We start from the raw sequence: 17781 nt of genomic DNA, 5'->3' as shown, positions 1-17781 counted from the left end.
GTTTGACCCCCCCCCAAAAAAAAAAAAAACAACTAGTCACATGTACTGTACTTCACAAAGGGGCCACTCAAATTCCAAAGGTGGCCTATTTTGCACAAGGGTTTACGTGGAATGGGCTACCTCCCAAGGGGGTTGGGTTTAGGAACAGATACTTCACCTTCCCTCCCCCTCTTCTCCAGTCAGGGCTTTTGGCGGGAGATTTGAAATATCCAGCCCTTCCACTCAAAACGTCTCCGAGAATTTTTGTCCACTTCCGGAGCAGACAAACGGCAAGGAAGCGTTTAACATGAGGGTATGATGGCACATTTGCATGTAACGTGACGGCGAAAACAAACTGAATGACTTTTTTTAACCTGAGAGAGGAGGTGCACCGTTCTCGGAGGTACTGCAATACCGAGCCGATGCGTGGAGTGGACGGAGCAAGCCCCAAATTCCATCTCCCTGGTCCAAAAATCAATTTAATATACGGTCCCCGGGTAGGGGACGTATCAGATATTAAACTGATAAGAACAGATACTACACTTGATCTTAGCCAAAAGGCCGAGAAGCGATGCCCACAATGGGTTCGGGGAGCAGTGAGCTCTCCCCACGCTGACCCTCCCGTCAACGGTCCAAAGCGGCGCCCGCGCAAAGCGCCCGGCGGAGGGGCCGGAGCGCGAGCGGCGTACATGGAAACGACCCTTTGGGTTTTTTTTTTTTTCCTCTGACAAAAAACAAGAGGGGAGAGCGCGAACGCAGTCCCCCACTACCAGAAATTATGCAGTTGAGATTCCCACATTTGGGGAATTCACAGGGGTCAGCACATCCTGTTTGTGCAATGGACGAGCCTCGCCCTGGGTGAACCACCTTCCTGATCATGGTGTCGCCCCTGCCAGGTAAGTATGAGTTGCTCCGCTCCGAGCCAAGGCCCAGGCCCTGGAAGAGGCAATGTGGCAGCATGGTCCTTCCGGCCATTTGCATGGACCAGCTTCCACCCGACGATTGAGCCCCAGGTTAAACGGCAGCGATACACACGCAAGTCTGTGCGTTCTAAGCACTCTTTTTTACTTTTAAAGTTCTTGAACACGGGATGCCAAACGGATGGTACGCAAGGGCATGTTTAAAGGCCGACAAGACACAACCTTTGCTCTTGGAGGATGACCGCTTGCTTGCTTTAGACATAGGTAGAAAAGCCCCGCATTGAAGCAGGGCATCAAAAAATTGGAAAGATCTCTTGTTGTCCCTCTCCACGGAAATCTTTAGTAAAAGGCGAAAGATTTATACGCTCTGAAGAGAAACAAGAGTGCCACGTTGCAGCGCCACACGGCGTCCAGTACTTGAGGGCACACGGGGCTTCATCACGGGCAGTGTACTTCTGTTCACGCGCTCATTTGCATCGGCGGTCGCGCGGCAAAAGGGACACGACAGGCTCGCACGTCGTTTCTGTAGTGTAGCGGTTATCACGTTCGCCTAACGCGCGAAAGGTCCTCGGCTCGAAACCGGGCAGAAACAAAGCCTCCTTTTATGTTTGCTTCAATCTTTGACACGGTTCATTCCAAACTCGATGGTTTATTCCTAGAAAAGAGGGAGGAGCGGCGGAATTGTCGGCGTAGTCCTTCAAACTTTTCATCACAGAGATCGGGGGAAAAAGACACCGACACACACGCCAAAAAAAAAAAAAAAAAAAAAGGGGCCCCCCTGCAGCCCCATATGTCCTCGTTAGTATAGTGGACAGTATCTCCGCTTGTCACGCGGAAGACCTGGGTTCGATTCCCAGACGGGGAGAGAAAGTGCGTTTTACCCAGCACGAAAGCGTTGCACTGACGCTGAGGACTTGTCCCACCAACGTACCTGCGCTACACTATCGCTTCTGTAGTGTAGCGGTTATCATGTTTGCCTCACACGCAAAAGGTCCCCGGCTCGAAACCGGGCAGAAGCACGCCCTCATGCGAAGACTTTACTTGTCGAGGATGGGTTTGAAAGTCGGTGTTGCGTTTGACCCCCCCCCAAAAAAAAAAAAAACAACTAGTCACATGTACTGTACTTCACAAAGGGGCCACTCAAATTCCAAAGGTGGCCTATTTTGCACAAGGGTTTACGTGGAATGGGCTACCTCCCAAGGGGGTTGGGTTTAGGAACAGATACTTCACCTTCCCTCCCCCTCTTCTCCAGTCAGGGCTTTTGGCGGGAGATTTGAAATATCCAGCCCTTCCACTCAAAACGTCTCCGAGAATTTTTGTCCACTTCCGGAGCAGACAAACGGCAAGGAAGCGTTTAACATGAGGGTATGATGGCACATTTGCATGTAACGTGACGGCGAAAACAAACTGAATGACTTTTTTTAACCTGAGAGAGGAGGTGCACCGTTCTCGGAGGTACTGCAATACCGAGCCGATGCGTGGAGTGGACGGAGCAAGCCCCAAATTCCATCTCCCTGGTCCAAAAATCAATTTAATATACGGTCCCCGGGTAGGGGACGTATCAGATATTAAACTGATAAGAACAGATACTACACTTGATCTTAGCCAAAAGGCCGAGAAGCGATGCCCACAATGGGTTCGGGGAGCAGTGAGCTCTCCCCACGCTGACCCTCCCGTCAACGGTCCAAAGCGGCGCCCGCGCAAAGCGCCCGGCGGAGGGGCCGGAGCGCGAGCGGCGTACATGGAAACGACCCTTTGGGTTTTTTTTTTTTCCTCTGACAAAAAACAAGAGGGGAGAGCGCGAACGCAGTCCCCCACTACCAGAAATTATGCAGTTGAGATTCCCACATTTGGGGAATTCACAGGGGTCAGCACATCCTGTTTGTGCAATGGACGAGCCTCGCCCTGGGTGAACCACCTTCCTGATCATGGTGTCGCCCCTGCCAGGTAAGTATGAGTTGCTCCGCTCCGAGCCAAGGCCCAGGCCCTGGAAGAGGCAATGTGGCAGCATGGTCCTTCCGGCCATTTGCATGGACCAGCTTCCACCCGACGATTGAGCCCCAGGTTAAACGGCAGCGATACACACGCAAGTCTGTGCGTTCTAAGCACTCTTTTTTACTTTTAAAGTTCTTGAACACGGGATGCCAAACGGAGGGTACGCAAGGGCATGTTTAAAGGCCGACAAGACACAACCTTTGCTCTTGGAGGATGACTGCTTGCTTGCTTTAGACATAGGTAGAAAAGCCCCGCATTGAAGCAGGGCATCAAAAAGTTGGAAAGATCTCTTGTTGTCCCTCTCCACGGAAATCTTTAGTAAAAGGCGAAAGATTTATACGCTCTGAAGAGAAACAAGAGTGCCACGTTGCAGCGCCACACGGCGTCCAGTACTTGAGGGCACACGGGGCTTCATCACGGGCAGTGTACTTCTGTTCACGCGCTCATTTGCATCGGCGGTCGCGCGGCAAAAGGGACACGACAGGCTCGCACGTCGTTTCTGTAGTGTAGCGGTTATCACGTTCGCCTAACGCGCGAAAGGTCCTCGGCTCGAAACCGGGCAGAAACAAAGCCTCCTTTTATGTTTGCTTCAATCTTTGACACGGTTTATTCCAAACTCGATGGTTTATTCCTAGAAAAGAGGGAGGAGCGGCGGAATTGTCGGCGTAGTCCTTCAAACTTTTCATCACAGAGATCGGGGGAAAAAGACACCGACACACACGCCCAAAAAAAAAAAAAAAAAAAAGGGCCCCCCCTGCAGCCCCATATGTCCTCGTTAGTATAGTGGACAGTATCTCCGCTTGTCACGCGGAAGACCTGGGTTCGATTCCCAGACGGGGAGAGAAAGTGCGTTTTACCCAGCACGAAAGCGTTGCACTGACGCTGAGGACTTGTCCCACCAACGTACCTGCGCTACACTATCGCTTCTGTAGTGTAGCGGTTATCATGTTTGCCTCACACGCAAAAGGTCCCCGGCTCGAAACCGGGCAGAAGCACGCCCTCATGCGAAGACTTTACTTGTCGAGGATGGGTTTGAAAGTCGGTGTTGCGTTTGACCCCCCCCCCAAAAAAAAAAAAACAACTAGTCACATGTACTGTACTTCACAAAGGGGCCACTCAAATTCCAAAGGTGGCCTATTTTGCACAAGGGTTTACGTGGAATGGGCTACCTCCCAAGGGGGTTGGGTTTAGGAACAGATACTTCACCTTCCCTCCCCCTCTTCTCCAGTCAGGGCTTTTGGCGGGAGATTTGAAATATCCAGCCCTTCCACTCAAAACGTCTCCGAGAATTTTTGTCCACTTCCGGAGCAGACAAACGGCAAGGAAGCGTTTAACATGAGGGTATGATGGCACATTTGCATGTAACGTGACGGCGAAAACAAACTGAATGACTTTTTTTAACCTGAGAGAGGAGGTGCACCGTTCTCGGAGGTACTGCAATACCGAGCCGATGCGTGGAGTGGACGGAGCAAGCCCCAAATTCCATCTCCCTGGTCCAAAAATCAATTTAATATACGGTCCCCGGGTAGGGGACGTATCAGATATTAAACTGATAAGAACAGATACTACACTTGATCTTAGCCAAAAGGCCGAGAAGCGATGCCCACAATGGGTTCGGGGAGCAGTGAGCTCTCCCCACGCTGACCCTCCCGTCAACGGTCCAAAGCGGCGCCCGCGCAAAGCGCCCGGCGGAGGGGCCGGAGCGCGAGCGGCGTACATGGAAACGACCCTTTGGGTTTTTTTTTTTTTCCTCTGACAAAAAACAAGAGGGGAGAGCGCGAACGCAGTCCCCCACTACCAGAAATTATGCAGTTGAGATTCCCACATTTGGGGAATTCACAGGGGTCAGCACATCCTGTTTGTGCAATGGACGAGCCTCGCCCTGGGTGAACCACCTTCCTGATCATGGTGTCGCCCCTGCCAGGTAAGTATGAGTTGCTCCGCTCCGAGCCAAGGCCCAGGCCCTGGAAGAGGCAATGTGGCAGCATGGTCCTTCCGGCCATTTGCATGGACCAGCTTCCACCCGACGATTGAGCCCCAGGTTAAACGGCAGCGATACACACGCAAGTCTGTGCGTTCTAAGCACTCTTTTTTACTTTTAAAGTTCTTGAACACGGGATGCCAAACGGAGGGTACGCAAGGGCATGTTTAAAGGCCGACAAGACACAACCTTTGCTCTTGGAGGATGACCGCTTGCTTGCTTTAGACATAGGTAGAAAAGCCCCGCATTGAAGCAGGGCATCAAAAAATTGGAAAGATCTCTTGTTGTCCCTCTCCACGGAAATCTTTAGTAAAAGGCACTTTTCACTTTTCAGGCGGTTTTTATTATTTCATAGCAATAAATTTCTTTCAAAATACTTTCCACACTTAAAACACATCTTTTAAACACAGTTTACAAAAGTCAATACAATTACACATTATTTACCAAAACTATGAATACAGCAAGTCTTTAAAAGAGTTTGGAATTTTCCATAAATTGATTATTTCTTCTCTCTTTCCTTCCACTAAATCTCTTAAAACATAATCTTTAAAAATATTCATAACACATTTCATCAACAACATTTCTGACATTTGATAGTTTTTAAAAGTCAATACATTCCTTGATTTCCAGATAGCTTCTTTTATACAATTAACTATAATCCACCACCTCTCCTTATTTTGGAATTTTGCAGTTTCACCATAGGCAATATTGTTATAACTTGATGGAATTTTCCCAACATTTTTCAGCCATGGGGATACTGTTACCCAGGCATTCACAGCAAAAGGGCATGTCCAAAAAACGTGTAAATGAGTTTCCTCACTGCCACAAAAGGGTCTCGGGCATCTTGGGCTTGGTGTAAAGTGTCTTTTAAAAAGGAACTCTCGGGTTGGCAAACATTTATGGCCAATTTGCCAGGCCAAATCTCTGTGTCTGTTCGTAAGTTTTTGAAAATGTATATTTTCCCATGCCCTTTTGCTCTCTTGTGCCGATAAAAGATCTACCGGGGTAAGTTTCTCCAAATCTACGGACAGTTTTTGTTCTATTTTTCTCCTTGTCAGTTCTGTCGATGGTACCTGGCTAAGTCCTTTGGATAAGTTCTCAAGCACATGTTTGTAGACTGATGGGCAAATCTCGGCGTGGGGGACATCCATTGATGGTCTTTTTCCCCATGTGATTAAAACTTTTCTACCCACCCACAATTTTGCAAAATAGTGCCACAAAATTTCCCTTTCTGGTAGAAGGACTGCCTTTAAAATTGGGGCCAAGAACATTGCTTCAAATTTTGCCTCGATTAATGGCACCCCGATACCCCCGCACAGTGGGAGGCGATGCATTATATTTCGTTTGAGTCTCTCTGATTTCCCCCCCCAGATAAACTGGAACAACATCTTCTTCAGAGTCTTAAGTATCCGATAGGGGGCAGGAAACACAGTCGCCAGATTATTCACTGAAGCCAACAGTACCGAGTTCACAATTAAGACTTTCCCAGTAAATGTAAGCTCCCTATCTTGCCATGCTCTTAAATTGGCTGTCAATTTGGGTAGCTTTGACTCCCAGTTTTTTACTTCCATGTCTTTTCCTATCTGAATTCCCAAGACTTTAATTGTGTCTTTATTTTTAATCAGGTCTATATTTTCGTATTTCTCTTTCCAATTCAAATAAAGTATTTTGGTTTTGTTCTTATTAACCCTTGTGCTTGCAGCGAGAGTAAAGTTTTCACAGACCTTTAAGGCTTCTCCTATAGATTTATTGTCTGAAAGTAACAAAGTGATATCATCCATATAAACTGATATTTTTGCCTGTCTATTTTCACTTCCTGGCACAAAAATTCCTTTTATGTCATTGTTCCTTCTAAGGGCACAAACTAGCGGTTCTATTGCTAAAATAAATAATGTGGGTGACAAGGGGCACCCTTGTCTGACCCCAGCCCGGATATCTATAGCATTTGTTTGTTGTCCATTAACTATTACCACACTATGGCAGTCAGTGTACAAGAGGTTAACCCACCGTCTAAAATTTTCTCCAAAACCAAAATGTTTCAACACTGCTTTTATATAATTGTGGCTTATGCTATCAAAAGCTTTTTCGAGGTTCAAACTTAGTATACATAGGGGGCTGTTACGTTCTTTACAGAGGAGATACGTGTCTCTCACCAGGGCTAGGCTATCTGTCATTGTCCGTCCTTGTACTCCACATGTTTGTTCACTCTCCACCAGGTCACCAACGATGGGTTGAGTTCGTAAAAATAAAACCTTGGCCAGTATTTTTACATCGACACCTAGAAGGGTTAGTGGTCTCCAGTTCTGTAGATTCTGTTTTTGTCCTTTTTTGTGAAGGAGGGAGATTGCCCCCCGTCTCAATGATGATGGCAACGCTCCTTTGCCAAGACTTTCGTTGTACATCTCCAAAAGGGGGAGTTTCAGCTGCTCCCAAAAGGTAACGTAAAACTCTTTGGGGAGACCATCCAAGCCTGGAGTTTTATTGTCTTTCATACTTGTAATGGCTTTTGTCAGTTCTGCCAATGTTATATTTTTGTCTAAGGATTCCTTCACTGAAGTACTAAGTTTTCCAGTAGTCTTAGAAAGAAAAGTGTCCATCATTTTGCTAGACACCAGTGTGTCCTGATAGAGATTGGCAAAAAAGGACCTAATAATGTGAATGATTTTTTCCATGTCCTTCTCTTCTTTTCCTTCCTGATCATAGACAGATGTTATATGGTGCTTTGCTTTTGCTATTTTTTGGAAAAAGTACCGGGAACATTTCTCATTTTCCTCTAGATGTTGGATCCTGCTTCTCAGGAGGATACTTTTACTCTTCTCCCTCATTAGTTCACATAGTTTTGCTTTTAGTGTGACAATCTCTTGTTGCATGTCAAAGCCGTTTTGTGCCAGTTTATAGTAGTTTTGAAGTTTTCTTTGAAGTCTAGAATAAAACATTCTCTTTCTAGCGGCCAGTGTTTTACTCTCTGACATGAAGAAGGATTTTGTCCTGGATTTAATATCTTCCCACCAGTCTCCACAGGAGTTATGGAGATCTCGTAGGGTTTTCCATTGTTCAAATTTTCCTTTTAATTTTTCTACTATGTATTTGTTCTGTAATAAAGCAATATTTAATTTCCACGGGCCCGTATGGCGTTTCAACCCTCCTTTAATGTCTATCACGGTGGTTAGCTTAAAGTGATCTGAAAAGACAACTGGTGTTCTCCAACATTTAAGGGGGAGAAGGCCTCGGGACACCAGGGTAAGATCAATACGTGAGAAGGATTTGCCATTAGACCACGTAAAGTCTGGTTTTGACCCTAAACTTTCCGCACAGTCTTTCAAATGACAGTCTCTTATTAAATTCGCCAAAGCGTGTGAGCTGGCATCTAGTTTTGCCGTAGTAGCTCGTTTTGTCAATCTGTCTGTTCTAGTCAAGATGCAGTTAAAGTCACCCCCAATGACAACTTCATATTTGCAAAAAATTAAAGTCTGTAAAAGTTCCAAGGTTTTAAGTCTTCCTTGCACTGTGGGTGGACAATAAACACTGATAACTCTAAGTTGTTTTCCATTTTGATCTAAGTCTACAGAGAGTATTCTTCCATCACTTATTCTCTGGACTCTGTTTATATTAAAATGGTGACCTCGGAGCAAGATGGCTACCCCAGAGTTCTTGTTTTCATTATCTCCAGACCAAAAGGATTGTCCATGAGGCCATCTACTTTCATAATCTCTATAACTATCTTTAAAAGGTATATTACATTCTTGGAGACAGAAAATATCTCCAATTCCATTATGCAGTTCATTGAAAACTGTCTGGCACTTTAACAATTCATTCAAGCCTCTTGTATTAATTGTGACTACTGAGAGAGAGGTCATATTAATAGTTGGAGGAGTTTACCACTAAACCATTTTCTCCTTGTGTTCTGTGACCCTTCCTTTTTTTCTTTTGTGGATTTGGGGGGCCTTCCGCCGATTTTATTTTTGTCACAACTGTAAACGTGTTCACGCTAGTATGGTCAAGGAATTCGGTGGAGGGAGACGAGGCAGGTGGCCATACCTTTTCAGACTGCTCTAGGTGGAAAGATTCCTCACTTGACGTGTTCTGAAGGCGTTTTACCGCCCCCTGCCGTTCCAAAAATTCCACTTGAGTGTCCGGAAGAAAGGTTTCAGCTGTTGCTGCTAAACCATCTTGACTATCCTCTTGCGGTGCAGGTTCCCCCTGTGTGCCCTCCTCCTGGAAGGGGGGGAGGCTGGCCAACAGGGCGTCGAAGACCCCTTCTGCATCCTGTAGAGTTTTGGGGACATCCTGAAGTCTCACTGTGGGTGGTTCTTTTGGAGAGTTGTCCGGTCCATCTGCCTTGTCCATTCTGTCTTGTGACACGGGATTCTCATCAAAGAGTTGGGAATAGGGATCCGGGTCATCTTGGCATGATACTGATGTTGTCACTGTATTCCCTTTCACTCTATTAGCATAGGCTTGTGGGCAGTCCTTAAAGAGATGGGTGTCCGCCGAACACAGGTTGCATTTAACTGAAACTGTGCATAGTGATGTGGGATGATCCAGGGATTTGCACTTTCTGCATTGGGCTACATTGCACCCTGCTGCCAGGTGATCAAGGCTGCCGCATCTTCTGCATTTCCGTGGCTGCCCCGGATAAAAGACAGAGCCTCGGAAAGCCCCCAGTTGAATGGAGTTAGGGAGATGTTGAAGTTCCCCGTTAGTTCTTCTTAACTTCACTTCCAGCCGCTTGGTTCCTGTTTTAATGCCATCGATGTCTACAACCTCTGTTGCTTTTAGGACATCGCAGAAGAAAGAGGCCCATGTCTTGACATCATCCAGTCTCACTTTTTCTGAATAGATAACGATATGGACAGTTTTTTTATCCAAATCAGTGAGAGGAGTAACGTTCACCTGCTGGAAGACAGTGGTGGATGTTTTCTTCCTCTCGTACAACTCCAAACATGTCTCCAGATGCTTCGTTGTGGTGAAAACGACTTCAAAAATCTTTTTGCCAGGAAAGGCAAATATAAAGTCCAGTTGATTCGTTGTTACAGCCAGTTCTTTTTGCAAAAGGCGTCTGCTGAAGGTCAATCGATCCATTTCCAGTTCTCCCAGTAGTTCGAAGCGGAGTGCATTCCGCCGGGGGCCGTGCGAAGCTGCTGCCATTTCCTCATCTGCCGATGTCGGAGCACGTCGCTTAAAGTGTTGTGCTCCATACACCGCACAGCCCCAACACTTGTGATCTTTTTAGTAAAAGGCGAAAGATTTATACGCTCTGAAGAGAAACAAGAGTGCCACGTTGCAGCGCCACACGGCGTCCAGTACTTGAGGGCACACGGGGCTTCATCACGGGCAGTGTACTTCTGTTCACGCGCTCATTTGCATCGGCGGTCGCGCGGCAAAAGGGACACGACAGGCTCGCACGTCGTTTCTGTAGTGTAGCGGTTATCACGTTCGCCTAAGGCGCGAAAGGTCCTCGGCTCGAAACCGGGCAGAAACAAAGCCTCCTTTTATGTTTGCTTCAATCTTTGACACGGTTCATTCCAAACTCGATGGTTTATTCCTAGAAAAGAGGGAGGAGCGGCGGAATTGTCGGCGTAGTCCTTCAGACTTTTCATCACAGAGATGGGGGGAAAAAGACACCGACACACACGCCCAACAAAAAAAAAAAAAAAAAAAAGGGGCCCCCCTGCAGCCCCATATGTCCTCGTTAGTATAGTGGACAGTATCTCCGCTTGTCACGCGGAAGACCTGGGTTCGATTCCCAGACGGGGAGAGAAAGTGCGTTTTACCCAGCACGAAAGCGTTGCACTGACGCTGAGGACTTGTCCCACCAACGTACCTGCGCTACACTATCGCTTCTGTAGTGTAGCGGTTATCATGTTTGCCTCACACGCAAAAGGTCCCCGGCTCGAAACCGGGCAGAAGCACGCCCTCATGCGAAGACTTTACTTGTCGAGGATGGGTTTCAAAGTCGGTGTTGCGTTTGACCCCCCCCCCCCAAAAAAAACCAAAACAACTAGTCACATGTACTGTACTTCACAAAGGGGCCACTCAAATTCCAAAGGTGGCCTATTTTGCACAAGGGTTTACGTGGAATGGGCTACCTCCCAAGGGGGTTGGGTTTAGGAACAGATACTTCACCTTCCCTCCCCCTCTTCTCCAGTCAGGGCTTTTGGCGGGAGATTTGAAATATCCAGCCCTTCCACTCAAAACGTCTCCGAGAATTTTTGTCCACTTCCGGAGCAGACAAACGGCAAGGAAGCGTTTAACATGAGGGTATGATGGCACATTTGCATGTAACGTGACGGCGAAAACAAACTGAATGACTTTTTTTAACCTGAGAGAGGAGGTGCACCGTTCTCGGAGGTACTGCAATAGCGAGCCGATGCGTGGAGTGGACGGAGCAAGCCCCAAATTCCATCTCCCTGGTCCAAAAATCAATTTAATATACGGTCCCCGGGTAGGGGACGTATCAGATATTAAACTGATAAGAACAGATACTACACTTGATCTTAGCCAAAAGGCCGAGAAGCGATGCCCACAATGGGTTCGGGGAGCAGTGAGCTCTCCCCACGCTGACCCTCCCGTCAACGGTCCAAAGCGGCGCCCGCGCAAAGCGCCCGGCGGAGGGGCCGGAGCGCGAGCGGCGTACATGGAAACGACCCTTTGGGGTTTTTTTTTTTCCTCTGACAAAAAACAAGAGGGGAGAGCGCGAACGCAGTCCCCCACTACCAGAAATTATGCAGTTGAGATTCCCACATTTGGGGAATTCACAGGGGTCAGCACATCCTGTTTGTGCAATGGACGAGCCTCGCCCTGGGTGAACCACCTTCCTGATCATGGTGTCGCCCCTGCCAGGTAAGTATGAGTTGCTCCGCTCCGAGCCAAGGCCCAGGCCCTGGAAGAGGCAATGTGGCAGCATGGTCCTTCCGGCCATTTGCATGGACCAGCTTCCACCCGACGATTGAGCCCCAGGTTAAACGGCAGCGATACACACGCAAGTCTGTGCGTTCTAAGCACTCTTTTTTACTTTTAAAGTTCTTGAACACGGGATGCCAAACGGAGGGTACGCTAGGGCATGTTTAAAGGCCGACAAGACACAACCTTTGCTCTTGGAGGATGACCGCTTGCTTGCTTTAGACATAGGTAGAAAAGCCCCGCATTGAAGCAGGGCATCAAAAAATTGGAAAGATCTCTTGTTGTCCCTCTCCACGGAAATCTTTAGTAAAAGGCGAAAGATTTATACGCTCTGAAGAGAAACAAGAGTGCCACGTTGCAGCGCCACACGGCGTCCAGTACTTGAGGGCACATGGGGCTTCATCACGGGCAGTGTACTTCTGTTCACGCGCTCATTTGCATCGGCGGTCGCGCGGCAAAAGGGACACGACAGGCTCGCACGTCGTTTCTGTAGTGTACCGGTTATCACGTTCGCCTAATGCGCGAAAGGTCCTCGGCTCGAAACCGGGCAGAAACAAAGCCTCCTTTTATGTTTGCTTCAATCTTTGACACGGTTCATTCCAAACTCGATGGTTTATTCCTAGAAAAGAGGGAGGAGCGGCGGAATTGTCGGCGTAGTCCTTCAAACTTTTCATCACAGAGATCGGGGGAAAAAGACACCGACACACACGCCCAAAAAAAAAAAAAAAAAAGGGCCCCCCCTGCAGCCCCATATGTCCTCGTTAGTATAGTGGACAGTATCTCCGCTTGTCACGCGGAAGACCTGGGTTCGATTCCCAGACGGGGAGAGAAAGTGCGTTTTACCCAGCACGAAAGCGTTGCACTGACGCTGAGGACTTGTCCCACCAACGTACCTGCGCTACACTATCGCTTCTGTAGTGTAGCGGTTATCACGTTTGCCTCACACGCCAAAGGTCCCCGGCTCGAAACCGGGCAGAAGCACGCCCTCATACGAAGACTTTACTTGTCGAGGATGGGTTTCAAAGTCGGTGTTGCGTTTGACCCCCCCCCCAAAAAAAAAACAAAACAACTAGTCACATGTACTGTACTTCACAAAGGGGCCACTCAAATTCCAAAGGTGGCCTATTTTGCACAAGGGTTTACGTGGAATGGGCTACCTCCCAAGGGGGTTGGGTTTAGGAACAGATACTTCACCTTCCCTCCCCCTCTTCTCCAGTCAGGGCTTTTGGCGGGAGATTTGAAATATCCAGCCCTTCCACTCAAAACTTCTCCGAGAATTTTTGTCCACTTCCGGAGCAGACAAACGGCAAGGAAGCGTTTAACATGAGGGTATGATGGCACATTTGCATGTAACGTGACGGCGAAAACAAACTGAATGCCTTTTTTTAACCTGAGAGAGGAGGTGCACCGTTCTCGGAGGTACTGCAATACCGAGCCGATGCGTGGAGTGGACGGAGCAAGCCCCAAATTCTATCTCCCTGGTCCAAAAATCAATTTAATATACGGTCCCCGGGTAGGGGACGTATCAGATATTAAACTGATAAGAACAGATACTACACTTGATCTTAGTCAAAAGGCCGAGAAGCGATGCCCACAATGGGTTCGGGGAGCAGTGAGCTCTCCCCACGCTGACCCTCCCGTCAACGGTCCAAAGCGGCGCCCGCGCAAAGCGCCCGGCGGAGGGGCCGGAGCGCGAGCGGCGTACATGGAAACGACCCTTTGGGTTTTTTTTTTTTTCCTCTGACAAAAAACAAGAGGGGAGAGCGCGAACGCAGTCCCCCACTACCAGAAATTATGCAGTTGAGATTCCCACATTTGGGGAATTCACAGGGGTCAGCACATCCTGTTTGTGCAATGGACGAGCCTCGCCCTGGGTGAACCACCTTCCTGATCATGGTGTCGCCCCTGCCAGGTAAGTATGAGTTGCTCCGCTCCGAGCCAAGGCCCAGGCCCTGGAAGAGGCAATGTGGCAGCATGGTCCTTCCGGCCATTTGCATGGACCAGCTTCCACCCGACGATTGAGCCCCAGGTTAAACGGCAGCGATACACACGCAAGTCTGTGCGTTCTAAGCACTCTTTTTTACTTTTAAAGTTCTTGAACACGGGATGCCAAACGGAGGGTACGCAAGGGCATGTTTAAAGGCCGACAAGACACAACCTTTGCTCTTGGAGGATGACCGCTTGCTTGCTTTAGACATAGGTAGAAAAGCCCCGCATTGAAGCAGGGCATCAAAAAATTGGAAAGATCTCTTGTTGTCCCTCTCCACGGAAATCTTTAGTAAAAGGCACTTTTCACTTTTCAGGCGGTTTTTATTATTTCATAGCAATAAATTTCTTTCAAAATACTTTCCACACTTAAAACACATCTTTTAAACACAGTTTACAAAAGTCAATACAATTACACATTATTTACCAAAACTATGAATACAGCAAGTCTTTAAAAGAGTTTGGAATTTTCCATAAATTGATTATTTCTTCTCTCTTTCCTTCCACTAAATCTCTTAAAACATAATCTTTAAAAATATTCATAACACATTTCATCAACAACATTTCTGACATTTGATAGTTTTTAAAAGTCAATACATTCCTTGATTTCCAGATAGCTTCTTTTATACAATTAACTATAATCCACCACCTCTCCTTATTTTGGAATTTTGCAGTTTCACCATAGGCAATATTGTTATAACTTGATGGAATTTTCCCAACATTTTTCAGCCATGGGGATACTGTTACCCAGGCATTCACAGCAAAAGGGCATGTCCAAAAAAAGTGTAAATGAGTTTCCTCACTGCCACAAAAGGGTCTCGGGCATCTTGGGCTTGGTGTAAAGTGTCTTTTAAAAAGGAACTCTCGGGTTGGCAAACATTTATGGCCAATTTGCCAGGCCAAATCTCTGTGTCTGTTCGTAAGTTTTTGAAAATGTATATTTTCCCATGCCCTTTTGCTCTCTTGTGCCGATAAAAGATCTACCGGGGTAAGTTTCTCCAAATCTACGGACAGTTTTTGTTCTATTTTTCTCCTTGTCAGTTCTGTCGTCGATGGTACCTGGCTAAGTCCTTTGGATAAGTTCTCAAGCACATGTTTGTAGACTGATGGGCAAATCTCGGCGTGGGGGACATCCATTGATGGTCTTTTTCCCCATGTGATTAAAACTTTTCTACCCACCCACAATTTTGCAAAATAGTGCCACAAAATTTCCCTTTCTGGTAGAAGGACTGCCTTTAAAATTGGGGCCAAGAACATTGCTTCAAATTTTGCCTCGATTAATGGCACCCCGATACCCCCGCACAGTGGGAGGCGATGCATTATATTTCGTTTGAGTCTCTCTGATTTCCCCCCCCAGATAAACTGGAACAACATCTTCTTCAGAGTCTTAAGTATCCGATAGGGGGCAGGAAACACAGTCGCCAGATTATTCACTGAAGCCAACAGTACCGAGTTCACAATTAAGACTTTCCCAGTAAATGTAAGCTCCCTATCTTGCCATGCTCTTAAATTGGCTGTCAATTTGGGTAGCTTTGACTCCCAGTTTTTTACTTCCATGTCTTTTCCTATCTGAATTCCCAAGACTTTAATTGTGTCTTTATTTTTAATCAGGTCTATATTTTCGTATTTCTCTTTCCAATTCAAATAAAGTATTTTGGTTTTGTTCTTATTAACCCTTGTGCTTGCAGCGAGAGTAAAGTTTTCACAGACCTTTAAGGCTTCTCCTATAGATTTATTGTCTGAAAGTAACAAAGTGATATCATCCATATAAACTGATATTTTTGCCTGTCTATTTTCACTTCCTGGCACAAAAATTCCTTTTATGTCATTGTTCCTTCTAAGGGCACAAACTAGCGGTTCTATTGCTAAAATAAATAATGTGGGTGACAAGGGGCACCCTTGTCTGACCCCAGCCCGGATATCTATAGCATTTGTTTGTTGTCCATTAACTATTACCACACTATGGCAGTCAGTGTACAAGAGGTTAACCCACCGTCTAAAATTTTCTCCAAAACCAAAATGTTTCAACACTGCTTTTATATAATCGTGGCTTATGCTATCAAAAGCTTTTTCGAGGTCCAAACTTAGTATACATAGGGGGCTGTTACGTTCTTTACAGAGGAGATACGTGTCTCTCACCAGGGCTAGGCTATCTGTCATTGTCCGTCCTTGTACTCCACATGTTTGTTCACTCTCCACCAGGTCACCAACGATGGGTTGAGTTCGTAAAAATAAAACCTTGGCCAGTATTTTTACATCGACACCTAGAAGGGTTAGTGGTCTCCAGTTCTGTAGATTCTGTTTTTGTCCTTTTTTGTGAAGGAGGGAGATTGCCCCCCGTCTCAATGATGATGGCAACGCTCCTTTGCCAAGACTTTCGTTGTACATCTCCAAAAGGGGGAGTTTCAGCTGCTCCCAAAAGGTAACGTAAAACTCTTTGGGGAGACCATCCAAGCCTGGAGTTTTATTGTCTTTCATACTTGTAATGGCTTTTGTCAGTTCTGCCAATGTTATATTTTTGTCTAAGGATTCCTTCACTGAAGTACTAAGTTTTCCAGTAGTCTTAGAAAGAAAAGTGTCCATCATTTTGCTAGACACCAGTGTGTCCTGATAGAGATTGGCAAAAAAGGACCTAATAATGTGAATGATTTTTTCCATGTCCTTCTCTTCTTTTCCTTCCTGATCATAGACAGATGTTATATGGTGCTTTGCTTTTGCTATTTTTTGGAAAAAGTACCGGGAACATTTCTCATTTTCCTCTAGATGTTGGATCCTGCTTCTCAGGAGGATACTTTTACTCTTCTCCCTCATTAGTTCACATAGTTTTGCTTTTAGTGTGACAATCTCTTGTTGCATGTCAAAGCCGTTTTGTGCCAGTTTATAGTAGTTTTGAAGTTTTCTTTGAAGTCTAGAATAAAACATTCTCTTTCTAGCGGCCAGTGTTTTACTTTCTGACATGAAGAAGGATTTTGTCCTGGATTTAATATCTTCCCACCAGTCTCCACAGGAGTTATGGAGATCTCGTAGGGTTTTCCATTGTTCAAATTTTCCTTTTAATTTTTCTACTATGTATTTGTTCTGTAATAAAGCAATATTTAATTTCCACGGGCCCGTATGGCGTTTCAACCCTCCTTTAATGTCTATCACGGTGGTTAGCTTAAAGTGATCTGAAAAGACAACTGGTGTTCTCCAACATTTAAGGGGGAGAAGGCCTCGGGACACCAGGGTAAGATCAATACGTGAGAAGGATTTGCCATTAGACCACGTAAAGTCTGGTTTTGACCCTAAACTTTCCGCACAGTCTTTCAAATGACAGTCTCTTATTAAATTCGCCAAAGCGTGTGAGCTGGCATCTAGTTTTGCCGTAGTAGCTCGTTTTGTCAATCTGTCTGTTCTAGTCAAGATGCAGTTAAAGTCACCCCCAATGACAACTTCATATTTGCAAAAAAATAAAGTCTGTAAAAGTTCCAAGGTTTTAAGTCTTCCTTGCACTGTGGGTGGACAATAAACACTGATAACTCTAAGTTGTTTTCCATTTTGATCTAAGTCTACAGAGAGTATTCTTCCATCACTTATTCTCTGGACTCTGTTTATATTAAAATGGTGACCTCGGAGCAAGATGGCTACCCCAGAGTTCTTGTTTTCATTATCTCCAGACCAAAAGGATTGTCCATGAGGCCATCTACTTTCATAATCTCTATAACTATCTTTAAAAGGTATATTACATTCTTGGAGACAGAAAATATCTCCAATTCCATTATGCAGTTCATTGAAAACTGTCTGGCACTTTAACAATTCATTCAAGCCTCTTGTATTAATTGTGACTACTGAGAGAGAGGTCATATTAATAGTTGGAGGAGTTTACCACTAAACCATTTCTCCTTGTGTTCTGTGACCCTTCCTTTTTTTCTTTTGTGGATTTGGGGGGCCTTCCGCCGATTTTATTTTTGTCACAACTGTAAACGTGTTCACGCTAGTATGGTCAAGGAATTCGGTGGAGGGAGACGAGGCAGGTGG

The 17781-nt window shown here is 46.1% G+C and overlaps 20 non-coding genes across 20 annotated transcripts; 7 read left to right on the top strand and 13 right to left on the bottom strand.

Moving 5' to 3' along the window:
• Positions 1-360: 360 nt before the first annotated feature.
• LOC140369988 (U2 spliceosomal RNA) lies at positions 361-552 on the bottom strand. The gene has a single exon (XR_011928326.1). It is a non-coding gene; the product is annotated as a U2 spliceosomal RNA (small nuclear RNA).
• Positions 553-717: 165 nt separating this feature from the next.
• LOC140369969 (U1 spliceosomal RNA) lies at positions 718-883 on the bottom strand. The gene has a single exon (XR_011928308.1). It is a non-coding gene; the product is annotated as a U1 spliceosomal RNA (small nuclear RNA).
• Positions 884-1170: 287 nt separating this feature from the next.
• LOC140369947 (U5 spliceosomal RNA) lies at positions 1171-1284 on the bottom strand. Its single transcript, XR_011928288.1, has one exon. It is a non-coding gene; the product is annotated as a U5 spliceosomal RNA (small nuclear RNA).
• Positions 1285-1418: 134 nt separating this feature from the next.
• trnav-aac (transfer RNA valine (anticodon AAC)) lies at positions 1419-1491 on the top strand. Its single transcript has one exon. It is a non-coding gene; the product is annotated as a tRNA-Val (tRNA).
• A 201-nt stretch (positions 1492-1692) lies between these two features.
• On the top strand, positions 1693-1764 carry trnad-guc (transfer RNA aspartic acid (anticodon GUC)). Its single transcript has one exon. It is a non-coding gene; the product is annotated as a tRNA-Asp (tRNA).
• A 568-nt stretch (positions 1765-2332) lies between these two features.
• On the bottom strand, positions 2333-2524 carry LOC140369987 (U2 spliceosomal RNA). The gene has a single exon (XR_011928325.1). It is a non-coding gene; the product is annotated as a U2 spliceosomal RNA (small nuclear RNA).
• A 164-nt stretch (positions 2525-2688) lies between these two features.
• LOC140369968 (U1 spliceosomal RNA) lies at positions 2689-2854 on the bottom strand. The gene has a single exon (XR_011928307.1). It is a non-coding gene; the product is annotated as a U1 spliceosomal RNA (small nuclear RNA).
• A 287-nt stretch (positions 2855-3141) lies between these two features.
• Positions 3142-3255, bottom strand: LOC140369951 (U5 spliceosomal RNA). Its single transcript, XR_011928292.1, has one exon. It is a non-coding gene; the product is annotated as a U5 spliceosomal RNA (small nuclear RNA).
• Positions 3256-3389: 134 nt separating this feature from the next.
• Positions 3390-3462, top strand: trnav-aac (transfer RNA valine (anticodon AAC)). Its single transcript has one exon. It is a non-coding gene; the product is annotated as a tRNA-Val (tRNA).
• A 201-nt stretch (positions 3463-3663) lies between these two features.
• trnad-guc (transfer RNA aspartic acid (anticodon GUC)) lies at positions 3664-3735 on the top strand. The gene has a single exon. It is a non-coding gene; the product is annotated as a tRNA-Asp (tRNA).
• A 568-nt stretch (positions 3736-4303) lies between these two features.
• LOC140369986 (U2 spliceosomal RNA) lies at positions 4304-4495 on the bottom strand. Its single transcript, XR_011928324.1, has one exon. It is a non-coding gene; the product is annotated as a U2 spliceosomal RNA (small nuclear RNA).
• Positions 4496-4660: 165 nt separating this feature from the next.
• LOC140369967 (U1 spliceosomal RNA) lies at positions 4661-4826 on the bottom strand. Its single transcript, XR_011928306.1, has one exon. It is a non-coding gene; the product is annotated as a U1 spliceosomal RNA (small nuclear RNA).
• Positions 4827-10284: 5458 nt separating this feature from the next.
• Positions 10285-10357, top strand: trnal-aag (transfer RNA leucine (anticodon AAG)). The gene has a single exon. It is a non-coding gene; the product is annotated as a tRNA-Leu (tRNA).
• Positions 10358-10561: 204 nt separating this feature from the next.
• On the top strand, positions 10562-10633 carry trnad-guc (transfer RNA aspartic acid (anticodon GUC)). Its single transcript has one exon. It is a non-coding gene; the product is annotated as a tRNA-Asp (tRNA).
• A 571-nt stretch (positions 10634-11204) lies between these two features.
• On the bottom strand, positions 11205-11396 carry LOC140370003 (U2 spliceosomal RNA). The gene has a single exon (XR_011928340.1). It is a non-coding gene; the product is annotated as a U2 spliceosomal RNA (small nuclear RNA).
• A 164-nt stretch (positions 11397-11560) lies between these two features.
• On the bottom strand, positions 11561-11726 carry LOC140369965 (U1 spliceosomal RNA). Its single transcript, XR_011928304.1, has one exon. It is a non-coding gene; the product is annotated as a U1 spliceosomal RNA (small nuclear RNA).
• A 287-nt stretch (positions 11727-12013) lies between these two features.
• On the bottom strand, positions 12014-12127 carry LOC140369946 (U5 spliceosomal RNA). The gene has a single exon (XR_011928287.1). It is a non-coding gene; the product is annotated as a U5 spliceosomal RNA (small nuclear RNA).
• Positions 12128-12533: 406 nt separating this feature from the next.
• trnad-guc (transfer RNA aspartic acid (anticodon GUC)) lies at positions 12534-12605 on the top strand. The gene has a single exon. It is a non-coding gene; the product is annotated as a tRNA-Asp (tRNA).
• Positions 12606-13175: 570 nt separating this feature from the next.
• LOC140370006 (U2 spliceosomal RNA) lies at positions 13176-13367 on the bottom strand. Its single transcript, XR_011928343.1, has one exon. It is a non-coding gene; the product is annotated as a U2 spliceosomal RNA (small nuclear RNA).
• A 165-nt stretch (positions 13368-13532) lies between these two features.
• On the bottom strand, positions 13533-13698 carry LOC140369964 (U1 spliceosomal RNA). The gene has a single exon (XR_011928303.1). It is a non-coding gene; the product is annotated as a U1 spliceosomal RNA (small nuclear RNA).
• Between the last annotated feature and the right edge of the window lie 4083 nt (positions 13699-17781).

Source organism: Eucyclogobius newberryi, unplaced genomic scaffold, assembly GCF_026437365.1.
Source record: "Eucyclogobius newberryi isolate DKJ021-1_F unplaced genomic scaffold, fEucNew1.0.hap1 SCAF_206, whole genome shotgun sequence".
In the NCBI taxonomy this organism is placed as follows: domain Eukaryota; kingdom Metazoa; phylum Chordata; class Actinopteri; order Gobiiformes; family Gobiidae; genus Eucyclogobius; species Eucyclogobius newberryi.
Note: the sequence above shows the minus strand (reverse complement) of the source record. Positions and strands in the feature narration are given on the sequence as shown.